The 13,267-nt window shown below is 38.9% G+C and overlaps 1 protein-coding gene across 1 annotated transcript in view; it reads left to right on the top strand.

The window, feature by feature from the left end:
• The first annotated feature begins 12,847 nt into the window (after positions 1–12,847).
• The window catches only part of LOC120525093 (guanine nucleotide-binding protein G(I)/G(S)/G(T) subunit beta-2), a 190,385-nt gene continuing 189,965 nt past the window's right edge, over positions 12,848–13,267 (top strand). Inside the window, exon 1 of the mRNA XM_039747094.1 lies at positions 12,848–13,132. The gene's annotated coding sequence lies outside the window, so the exon portion shown is untranslated. The remainder of the gene's footprint in view (positions 13,133–13,267) is intronic.

Genomic DNA, 13,267 nt, shown 5'->3' with positions numbered 1-13,267 from the left:
CCTCTATGACTTGGTCTCCCAACTTGAGCTGACACTCTAATGTACTCATTTCTAATCCTGTCTCCTGCTTTCTGGTCAGTGCCACGTCTCCTACCAATATAACATAGCTGGTCTCGCTACCGTCCTGTAGACCTCCCTTTCACTCTTGCTGATACCTGTCTGTCACAAATTACTCCTGACATTCTTCTCCACCCATTTCACCCTGCCTGCACTCTCTTTTTCACCTCTCTTCCACAATCCCCATTACTCTGTTGATCCCAAGTATTTAAACTCATCCACCTTCGCCAACTCTACTCCCTGCACCCTGACCATTCCACTGACCTCCCTCTCATTTACACACATGTATTCTGTCTTGATCCTACTGATCTTCATTCCTCTCCTCTCTAGAGCATATCTCCAGCTCTCCATGGTCTCCTGCTATCGTTACAGATCACAATGTCATCAGCAAACATCATAGTCCACGGGGTCTCCTGTCTAATCTCGTCTGTCAACCTGTCCATCACCACTGCAAATAAGAAAGGGCTCAGAGCCAATCCCTGATGTAATCCCACCTCCAACTTAAATGTATCCGTCACTCCTACCGCAGACCTCACTGCTGTCACACTTCCCTCGTACAAGTCCTGTACAACTGTTACGTACTTTTCTATCACTTCCGACTTCCTCATACAATACCACAGCTCCTCTCAAGGCACCCTGTCATATACTTTCTCCAGGTCCACAAAGACACAATGCAACTTCTTCTGGCCTTCTCTAAACTTCTCCATCAACATCCTTAGAGCAAACATCTGTGCTGCTCTTTCTTGGCATGAAACTATACTGCTGCTCACTAATCATCACCTCACTTCTTAACCTATCTTCCACTACTTTTTCCCATAACTTCATGCTGTGGCTCATCAATTTTATTCCCCTGTAGTTACTGCAGTCCTGCACATCCCCATTATTCTTAAATATCAGCACCAGTAAACTTCTTCTCCACTCCTCAGGCATCCTCCCACATTCCAAGATTCCATTAAACATTCTGGTTAAAAACGCCACTGCCATCTCTCCTAAACACCTCCATGCTTCTACAGGTATGTCATCTGGACCAACGGCCTTTCCATTTTTCATCCTCTTCATAGCTGTCCTTACTTCCTTCTTGCTAATACATGGCACTTCCTGATTCACTATCTCCATATCATCCAACCTCTTCTCACTCTCGTTCTCTTCATTCATCAGCCTCTCAAAGTACTCTTTCCATCTGCTTACCACACTCTCCTCACTTGTGAGTACGTTTCCATCTTTATCCTTTATCACCCTAACCTGCTGCACATCTTTGCCAGCTTGGTCCCTCTGTCTACCCAATCTGTACAGGTCCTTTTCTCCCTCCTTAGTGTCCAACCTCTCATAGAACTCATCATAAATCATTTCTTTAGCCTTCACCACCTCTCTCTTCACCTTGTGCCTTATCTCCTTGTACTCTTGTCTACTTTCTGCATCTCTCTGACTATCCCACTTCTTCTTTGCCATCCTCTTACTCTGTATACTCTCTGTATTTCCTCATTCCACCACCAGGTTTCCTTTTCCTCCTCCCTCTTTCCAGATGTCACGCCAAGCACCCTTCTTGCTGTCACCCTTACTACATCTGCTGTAGTTTCCCAGCTGTCTGGTAACTCTTCACTGCCACCCAGTGCCTGTCTCACCTCCTCCCTAAACTCAACCTTGCAGTCTTCCTTTTCAACTTCCACCATTTGATCCTTGGCTCTGCCCTCACTCTCTTCCTCTTCTTGATCTCCAACGTCATCCTACAGACCACCATCCTATGCTGCTTAACTACACTTTCCCCTGCCACCACTTTGCAGTCTTCAATCTCCTTCAGATCAACTCTTCTGCATAGGATGTAATCTACCTGTGTGCATCTTCCTCCACTCTTGTACGTAACCCTATGTTCCTCCCTCTTCTTAAAATACAAATTCACCACAGCCATGTCCATCTTTTTGGCAAAATCCACTATCCTCTGACCTTCTTCATTCCTCTCCTTGACACCATACCTACCCATCACCTCTTCGTCTCCACTGTTCCCTTCACCAACATGCCCATTGAAATCCGCTCCAATCACCACTTTCTGTCCCTTGGGTACACTGTTCATCACTTCATCCAACTCACTCCAAAAATCTTCTTTCTCACCCATTGCACACCCAATTTGCAGTGCATATGCACTAACAACATTCATCATCACACCTCCAATTTCCAGCTTCGTAATCATTACTCTGTCTGACACTCTTTTCATCTCCAAAACCCTATTGACAAACTGTTCCTTCAGAATAACCCCAACTCCATTTTTCCTCCCATCCACACCATGATAGAACAATTTGAATCCACCTCCGATCCACCTGGCCTTACTCCCCTTCCATTTAGTCTCTTGCACGCACAATATATCAACCTTCCTTCTCTCCATCATATCTGCTAACTCTCTCCCCTTACCAGTCATACTGCCAACATTCAAAGTTCCTACTGCCAGTTCCACTCTATTTACTTTACTCCTCTCCTCCTGCCTCCAGACACGTCTCCCCCCTCTTCTTCTCCTTCTTCATCTTCGGCCAACAGTAGCCTGTTTCTGCCAGCACCCTGTTGGCTAACAGTACAGGTGGCGGTCGTTGTTAAACTGGGCCTCGACCACTCCGGTATGGAAATTTTTATTGTTGTCCGCATATTGTTTTGGCAAAATTTTACACCGGATGCCATTCCTGATGTAACCCTCCCCATTTATCCGGGCTTGGGTCCAGCACAAAGAAACACATGGGTTTGTGCATCCCCTGTGGCTGGGTTACAGTAAAGCACTGACAATTAAAAAAATACGTTTTTATTTTCTTCCTTTTTTTGAAAAGAAAACATTACAGCATAATTACAAATTAATCAAATAAATAGGATTAACATAGTAAATACAAATCAATCAAAAGAGAACTCATCATTCAGCCCCCCAACTGAAAAGAAAAAAAGGCATGTGAACAGAGAACTCCATTTAAAACAAACCTTAATTCAGCTTTTCTTATATTATTGACTATTAATTAATTAATTAATTAAGGTATTAATAATGAAAATCACTTTTTGAATGGTACAGTTGGTAGCACCCTTGGTTTGATCTCTATGCCCATTCGCTGTGATGCTAACCTGGATTAAGCAAGTTCAGTGAATGTTATATTATGCTACTTTATTTGATTTTTACTTGGTGTTCCTGGCTAGTGTCACCTCTTTCCTGGTGTAAATTCCTGGTATGTTGTCCTTGGCCCCACATGCTTTCACAATGAGATGTGCTATTTTACAGTGCCTGCTGGCAGATAACATTTTTACAAGTAATTTTTTTAAGTTAAGTTGTGCAAATGAAATTTTACACAAAGGCACTTTGTAGTGACCTTGGAAGTGGCCAGTAATAATCATAGATCTCAAATGATAGGCCAATTCAGTTAGTTATGGCTGATATCATCAACCCATTCTATCTCACTGTCTCACAGTCTAGGGATATATTTACAGCATATCCAACTGCCAGAGAATAGGAGTGCAAAGTTAAAGGATTACAATCAAGCCCAAACAGCAAAGATAAAAAAAAAATAGTTAACACAAAATCAAAGTCAAGGCATTCTAGCAAACCAGGATTTTACCAACTGAGCAATAGGAGTCCAGGTTTCAATTGAATTGCCAGAGGCACCATTAATTCATGACATGTATGTGCGCCTGTCTGTTTCCCTGTCTAGTTGCTATGCCTCTGTCAGTCCAAAAGTTGTTGCATCACAAACATAAATCATAACATAAAAACATAAAAAGCATTGTGTTTGTCTTCCAATAGATGGCGCATCACAAACATTAACACTGCTTCTATGAATCCTATAACAAATGGCATATAAAAGAGACATATTGCATGGTGCACTACAAGTGTTACTGCTGAGGTCTACATCAACTACTTAGATTTCAACACATCATTGACAGTTAGCACATCTACTTAAATGAATACTTGAATAAAAATGTTATTCTTCATAAGTTTTACTCAGGTTTCAAACCAAATCACAGCACAAAAACTGCATTGGTTAAAGTAGTCAATGATTTACAGTTTCTTAATGATGATTCAAATAATCTATTAATTCTTGTTCTATTAGACCAGAGTGCAGCATTTGACCCCATTGATCACAGCATTCTTATTGACCACCTTAGACATTGGATTAGACTTTCTGGCAGTGTCTGGACTTTGTTTCACTCTCATATCCCAGTAAGAAAATTCTTTGACAGTTGTGGTGATTATATATCAGAGATGTGTGTTATTGTAAATGTAGTAAATAGTGATCTATTTTCAGCCTGTTATTATTCTCAGTCTACGTGCTTGCATTAGGCTTCTGCTTCTTCTTCTTTCGGCTGCTCCTGTTAGAGGTTGCCACAGTGGATCATCTTGCTTCATATCTTCCTGTCCTCTACATCTTGCTCTGTTACACCCATCACCTGCATGTCCTCTCTCACCACATCCAAAAACCTTCTCTTAGACGTTCCTCTTTTCCTCTTGCCTGGCAGCTCTATCCTTAACATACTTCTCCCAATATACTCAGCATCTCTCTTCTGCACATGTCCTAACCAATGCAATCTCACCTCTCTGACTTTGTCAACCTGAGCTGACCCTCTAATGTACTCATTTCTAATCCTGTCCATCCTTATCACACCCAATGCAAATCTTAGCATCTTTAACTCTGCCACCTCCAGCTCTGTCTCCTGCTTTCTGGTCAGTGCCACCGTCTCCAGCCCATATAACAAAGCTGGTCTCACTACCATCCTGCAGACCTTCCCTTTCACTCTTGCTGATACTCGTCTGTCACAAATTACTCCTGACACTCTTCTTCACCCATTCCACCTTGCCTGCACTCTCTTCTTTACCTTTCTTCCACAATCCCTGTTACTCTGTACTGTTCTCAAGTATATAAACTCATCCACCTTCACCAACTCTATTCCCTGCACCCGCACCATTCCACTGACCTTCCTTTCATTTACACACATGTATTCTCTCTTGTTCCTACTGACTATCTTAAAAAATAAAGTACATCATTGTAGTTATGCTGATGATAAACAGATTTATACATCGATAGCACCAGATGACACTGATGTCCTAAATCCTCTGACTCAATGTCCTACCAGCATCATTGAATGGATGAGTAATAATTTCCTTAAATTGAATTGAACAGTGGCACAGTGGTAGCGCTGTTGCCTCACAGTAAGGAGACCTGGGTTCGCTTCCCAGGTCCTACCAGAGTGGATTTTGCATGTTTTCACGGTGTCTGCGTGGGTTTCTTCTGGGTGCTCTGGTTTCCTCCCACAGTCCAAAGACATGCAGGTTAGGTGCATTGGCGATCCTAAATTGTGCTTGGTGTGTGGGTGGGTGGGTGTGTGCGTATGCTCTGTGGTGGGTTGGCACCCTGCCTGGAATTTGTTCCTGCCTTGTGCCCTGTGTTGGCTGGGATTGGCTCCAGCAGACCCCCATGACCCTGTGTAAGGATGTAGCAGGTTGGATAATGGATGGGATGGATGGATGGATAAACAAGGAAAAAACAGAAATCGTAATTATTGGTAGCAAATAGCTAGTCCATCTGTCTTCACAAATGATGCCAGAAGTAAAGAATTTCAGTGTCATTTTCAATTCAGAGCTAAATTTTAACACAAATCTCACATTAAGCATATTGCAAAGATTGCATTCTTTCACTTAAGAAACATCACACAATTTCGATCTCATATATTACTGCAAGATACAGAAAGGTCAACACATGCTTTTGTATTTAGCTGTCTAGATTATTGCAATGCACTCCTATCAGGATTACCAAAAAATGATATAACTTAACCACAATTAGTCTAAAATGCTTCAGCAAATATTTTAAGTAAAAAGAGAAAATCGGAGTATATCTCACCAGTCTTAGCATCATTGCATTAGCTGTCTGTGGTCTTTAGGATTCATTTTAAAATACTTCTAATTGTATATAAGGCTCTACAAAATGTAGCACTTTCTTATATTTTGGACTGCTTATCCAGATACATTCCTTATTGTAATATTAGATTCTTTCACACTGACTTGCTTAGTATTCCAAGAATGAAGCATAATAGAACTGGGAATACTTTACCATTAGAGACACTTTGGATCAGTACTGTTTAACACCTCAAAAAACTGCTAAAAACACATCTCTTTAATCCTACATTCTCCATCGATCACTTAAATTACTAGCATCAGTGATACTACTAGTTGTTACTGTGGGGAGGAGGAAATTGGTTCTTCACAATTAAATGTAATTGTATTTGCTGTTTTATAGGCTGGTCACTAAGCACTACTTTTGTGTGATTTCTTTTCTTTTTTTTTTTTTGCTGGTACTGTGTGGTGGCCACTGCCCCCTGGCCTAAGTTTGCTGCAGCTGCCTGAAATTCTGAAAAGATAAACAGAAAGAACTCTTCAAGAGTATCCTGTAATTATCACATATCCATGGACTGTAGAATGCCCGGTGGGGAATGGGGGTGCTCTTTTGGTTTTGGAATCACTGCAGATTTTTTTTCCAGTCCTCCCTGAACAACTGAACATACCATCAGACTTACCTTTACAGACTTAAAAATGAAATAAGGAATCTATTTTTTCACTTACATATCTATGTTAGGTATAAAATGTTTTAATTATTCTTTTTTATATATTTCAAATTTGTTTTTCTTTTCTTGTTATTTGTTCTTTGTCATCTTGTAAAGCACTTTTAGCTACATCCTTTACATGAAGTTGTGCCATAGAAATACATGTTGTTTTTCTAGTTATTAATTGATAGAGCAGAGTTATGAAATAAGGAAGAATGCCATTTTTAGAGTGCAAGAGGCTTTTCCACACTGTGCCAAATGCTGATGGCATATGACAAGACAGGACCCAAAGGAAATTTGACAGCAAACAGAATACCCTGAATTAATTTATTTACTTAGATAGCATTTATTATTTATCAAATATTTAAAATTCTACTAATGATTTTTGATATTTATAAAATCATATGTAATTGTTATTGTCCTTTAATATTCTTCTTAAAGGCACAGTCATTGGAGCAACTAAACATTTTACTACATATTGTAGTGTATGTATAATTTGTATGTGACAAATTTGAATTGATTTGATTTGCTTTTGCTGATAACTTCCCACCTTACTCAAATTCAACATTTAATCTTGTTTATGTGTAATATATAGGGTATATTTGTTACCCAATACCAACAGGTTTTTATCAAAAGAAGTATCAGGGATGGTAATTGATAGTATTCTTGACATAGTAAACTCATCATTAGATACAGGGGTCTTCCCAGACTGTCTTAAGACTGCTGTAGTTAAGCCCCCTGCTTTTGAAAATTTTAGACCCATCTCCAACCTGTCCTTCTTAAGTAAAATTCTAGAGAAGGCAGTCATTTTGCAATTAAATGACCACCTCAATAAACTTGCCATTCTTGATAAATTTCAGTCAGGTTTCAGAACAAATCACAGCACAGAAACTGCACTCGTTAAAGTAGTAAATGACTTGCAGGTAAATGCAGACAGAGGCCATTTATCTGTTCTCATCCTCTTAGACCTGAGTGCTGCATTTGACACCATTGATCACAATATTCTTAGAAATCGCCTTAGTCAATGGGTGGGCCTCTCTGGCAGTGTCTTAAATTGGTTTGAATCCTACCTGGCAGGGAGAAAATTCTTTGTGAGTTGTGGTAATCACATCTCAAAGACACATGATATCCGATATGGTGTTCCACAAGGCTCTATCCTGGGTCCGCTGCTTTTCTCAATCTACATGCTTCCGTTAGGTCAGATTATCTCAGGTTACAACGTGAGCTATCAGAGCTATGCTGATGACACACAGCTGTACTTATCAATAGCACCTGATGACTCTGACTCTTTCGATACACTAACACAATGTCTTACTGGTATTTCTGAATGGATGAATAGTAATTTTCTCAAACTAAATAAAGAGAAAACTGAAATCTTAGTAATGGATAATGGATTCAATGAGGTTATCAGAAATAAACTTGATGCACTAGGATTAAAAGTTAAGACGGAAGTAAAAAACTTAGGGGTAACTGTTGACTGTAATCTGAATTTTAAATCGCATATTCATCAGACCACTAGTACAGCATTTTTTCACTTAAGAAACATAGCAAAAGTTAGACCTCTTATATCATTGAAAGATGCTGAGAAATTAATTCACGCTTTTGTTTTCAGTAGACTAGATTACTGTAACGCACTCCTCTCAGGACCACCCAAAAAAGACATAAATCACTTGCAACGAGTGCAAAATGCAGCTGCTAGAATCCTAACTAGGAAAAGAAAATCCGAACACATTTCTCCAGTTTTGATTTGACTACACTGGTTGCCTGTGTCATTCAGGATTGACTTTAAAATACTGCTTATGGTTTATAAAGCCTTAAATAATCACGCTCCATCTTATATATCGGAATGCCTGACACGTTATATTCCAAATCGTAACCTTAGATCTTCAAATGAGTGTCTCCTTATAATTCCAAAAGCTAAACTTAAAAGAAGTGGTGAGGCGGCCTTCTGCTGCTATGCACCCAAAATCTGGAATAGCCTGCCAATAGGAATTCGCCAGGCAAATACAGTGGAGCACTTTAAAACACTGCTGAAAACACATTACTTTAACATGGCCTTCTCATAACTTCACTTTAACTTAATACTGATTCTCTGTATGTTCAATTCATCACAATAACTATTCATGGTGGCTCTAAAATCCATACTGACCCCAACTCTCTCTTCTGTTTCTTTTTCCGGTTTCTTTGTGGTGGCGGCCTGCGCCACCACCACCTACTCAAAGCATCATGATGCACCAACATTGATGGACTGAAAGCCAGAAGTCTACGTTACCATCATCATCAGGTCCTTCGATGAAAACGCCAAATACAAAGAGGACTGTTTGACTTATGTTAGGTAGATTGCCCAGAGGGGACTGGGCGGTCTCTTGGTCTGGAACCCCTACAGATTTTATTTTTTCTCCAGCTTTTGGAGTTTTTTTGTTTTTCTGTCCACCCTGGCCATCGGACCTTACTTATTCTATGTTAATTAATGTTGACTTATGTTTATTTTTTATTGTGTCTTCTATTTTTCTATTCATTTTGTAAAGCACTTTGAGCTACATTTTTTGTATGAATATGTGCTATATAAATAAATGTTGATTGATTGATTGATGATATAAGGTACTTCTCAGTTAGGTGATGTTGAAAGTGACATTCCTCCAGAATCAGTGCTCAGGGCTGCAGCTCATATTTATATACATGAATAGTCTTGATAAGAATAATAATTGCAAGTTGCTTAAATTTGCATATGTTACAAAATTAGGTGGAATGGCAGATAATCTACTCAAATCATCACAGAGGAAGCTGGATAGTGTACAAGCTTGGACAGATCTGTGGAAAATGAAATATAATGTGAGTTAATATAAGGTACTACACATAGAAAGTAAAAATGTTAGATTTGAATACATAATTAAAGGTCTGAAACTTGAAAGCACCCCCTATGAGAAGGATGGACTAGTCATGGTGAACTTGTCATTATTTACAACTAGACAATGTACAGAAGATATCATGAAGGCTGAAAGGATTTTAGGTCATACTGTATTTTGATATAAGAAGTCAACCTCAAGGGATTACATGTTTAAGCTACAGTTTATAACACAATTAATGGTCCTCGGCCGGAGTACTGTGTTTAGTTTTGGTTTTCTTTCAAAAAAAGGCATACTGTAGAAGCACTAGAGAATGTCCAGAAGAGAGTGTCTAGGCTGATTCTGAGATTGTAATGTATGAGTTATAATAAGAGAAATTTGACAGAGATTATTATTTTCAGTTCAAGCAAACAGAAAGTAAGAAATAAACATTTTTGACGTGTTTAAAATGAAAAAAAATTAATTAGAAGCGGATCCTAGCTGTTATTTTAAATGAATACTCTACCCATAAAATTGCATTTTCATCTGTTACTTACCTTGTGTTGCTTGTAAGTGATGGCTGAGAAATATTTTCAGCTTATCTTTTCATGGAAAATGGAGATAATAGGTTTCAACAGGAGCCAGCATTTGATAACACTAGAAAACAGCAAACAATACCAAAACAATTATTAAACATGCCAAATTAATTATGTTACCTAATTTACATGTCACTTATCTTGTTGTGTGCTCACAACATCCAAAATGCATATTTTGGCTAAAATATTGTTAAAAAAATACTTCTGTAAAACCAAAGTACAAGATGTTCAAATTGACTTAAGCCTTTGAAGCAAAGACATGCTTCCCCCATTCTTTGGTCAAGCATCCTGATTCTGTCATTTTGGTGAAATTTGGGGAATACGGCTGACAGGTTTGATAAGCTGAATGGCCTGTTCTCCTTAAAAGTTTGCAACATTCTAGTGTTGTTATCTACTTGTTTATGTAATTTACTGAATAGAAAAACAACTGTAGAATTTTCTCTTAGGTTAAACCAAAAGGCTACTTAAAATCATAATTACATTCATAACAACATAAACATTAAAAAAACATTTGATGAGAACAGGCCAATCAGCCCAACAAAGCTCACCAATCCCTAATTCCTGCAAAACAACATCAAGTCGAGTTTTGAATATACCTAGGTTCCTACTGTCCACCATACTACTTGGTAGCTTATTCCAATTGTCTATGGTTCTCTGCATAAAGAAATAATAATATTTGTACGAAGTTTACCATAAACAAGTATCCCGCTGTACCCATGTGATATTGTCAATATTTGCTACTTTCCACTCATATGAATTTCCCCAGTGTGCAGTAACTTTCTAAAAATATGTACCAGGGGTTCATATATTATATGTACTCATTAACCTCCTTAAGAACTCGATAAACGTTTTCTGGTCCTGGTGATTTGTTAGACTCCATCCTAGTTAATCTAAGCAGTACACCTCCCTCTATATTTTCCAAATCACCAGGTACCTGCCTAATTCTTCCTGTTACTGCTATAAGGTTATCAGTTTTGCCACATCTGAAAAATTCAGAAAAATACAAGTTTAGAGCAATTGCCATTTTACTGTCTGCATATTTGAATTACCACTTACTACATTTTACCCAGTGCCAGATTTAGGGAGAGGCTGAACAAACTACTATACATTTTAGGGCCTCAAAAACCACAGGGACTATACAAAATTTCTGAATTTTGTTTGGCTTTTAAAATTGTATGTGGCTTTTCATATGTACTGTAGTTTTAAATATGTCACCAGTAAATGCATTCTTTTGAAAACAATTCTGTTTTTCACTTTAAATACCTTGCTATTAAATAATTTGCAGGCATATATATGTTTTCAGTTTTTTGTGATGACCCATGGTCCTTTTTTGTATGGTCCTTAGTGGGACATACTGTTGTCATTTTTAATCAAGGGGCCCCCAAGCCTTATGTAGTCTGACCCGGCATAAATTCAGCACAAATTCTGCCTCCTCCTTGACAGTTCTTTTACTGGTAAAATACTGGAAAAAAAAACTTTATTTGGGTTATCTTTTACCTGATCTGCAGTATTCTTCTCTAACTACCTTTTAGCTAACCTAATATCCTTCTTGATTGTTGGCTTCATTCTCTCATACGCCATTTGATTTTAGCATAACTTTTTTGATTTTTTTTTATATGGCCTGGTGTTGAATTGTATGTTTGGAGTTGCGTTCATTGTATGATGTTGGATTTATTATTGGAGGACTCATTATGCTGCTGTCTCTAATCTGTAGGAACCACACAACCAAGAATCTCATTTTATTAAATTCACATGACAATATACCTGAATCAAAACTTAATGCACTATGCATGATATATGCCTTAAGGCCTAGGTCAGGCTAGGCTACTGTCTGTGGTCATTCAGCTCTGATTAATTTAGTCTGTACATTGCGGTCCATAAAAGTATTTCAAAAGAAAGCTTGTACATGGCACAGTCTGCTACGGACAATGCAGTAGCCTTCAATTATGCCAGTTACACATTAGTTAATGACCTTAAAGATTTCATGTTGTGCTAGTCACATCTACCAGTTTTTTTAAATCATATAACTTCTGGATTGTCCCCTACAGCTGATATAAGGCTTTATTCTTGCTTTTTAGAATAAAATGAAGCATTAATTGTGAAAGAACGGTCGAGTGTCCCTGCCAGATCCGCTTTCCTGTGTTGCACCTAGAAGCTAGGATATCTCCTGGTGCCCTGTGACAGTGTAATAGAAAAAGTAGATTCACAAAATGAATGGATGAGTGAAAAACACATTGTGATTGTGAATATTATGTTCCAATCCTAGCTCAGCCTAACTGAGAAATCAAGGAGGCGGGCTTTATTAGTGACAACACTGTAAAATTAAATATAAGTTTGCAGACTGTTAATGCGTTGATCTACGTTTTTCAAGCTATATACACCACGCTGATGCAACCTTTCTGCATGCAAGCTGCATGCAATTTTTCTTTTTAAAAATTACATTATATAAACACAAACTTTATAGAGAAATGTGGTCATCTAGACATGCATTCTATCGCACATTTAATTGCACCAGTGTGTTAAGTGAAGAGCTTATTTCACTTTCCTCAGTTAAAGGTGGAGATGATCTACAGTATCTGTGGTTCTTCCTATATCTTGCAGAGCTAAAAATCCGAAAATTTTATAACCGTAAGATCCACAGATTTTACAATCAAAATGGACAACAGCTCAAGAGTATCTTCAACGGGACTCTGTCGAAAGACGTAAGACGAACTCTGGACATTCATCTTTCAAACACACAAACACATAAATCGGCAGAGCATTTGCTCCACCCACTAGAGAGCCGGCTGGACTACTATTGGTTCACCACAGCGTCAGTCACGTGAATGCATGAGCTGTCGGGTGGTACCAGGGACTTACACGCTCTCCCCAGAGGTTGTTTGAAAGAGACCGGACGCCACCCAAACTGAGCTTTGCGCTTGTCATACGCAGTATATTTACGCCCGCACACAGATATCGCAATTTATTTAGTCCGTTGTGGCTTCAAGGCAAGGGGTGAGAACGAGACAAGACGGCGCTGGACGCAAGGAAGCACGCACTGCGGTGTGGCATCCGGAGGACGGCTCGGAAAACGCTCACTCGGGAAGGAAGGAAGGAAAGGTAGGGCGACGCTTCCTCCTCTTCTCCGTGGGCTCACGGCCCGGTTTGGTTTGTCTAGATTCTTTTTAATCGTTTTGGTGAGTGACCGAGGATCTTTCCAATACATGTACGGTTCATGGCTGTGTATGGCAAAAA

Source organism: Polypterus senegalus, chromosome 3, assembly GCF_016835505.1.
Source record: "Polypterus senegalus isolate Bchr_013 chromosome 3, ASM1683550v1, whole genome shotgun sequence".
In the NCBI taxonomy this organism is placed as follows: domain Eukaryota; kingdom Metazoa; phylum Chordata; class Cladistia; order Polypteriformes; family Polypteridae; genus Polypterus; species Polypterus senegalus.
This window is presented reverse-complemented; position numbering and strand designations above follow the sequence as displayed.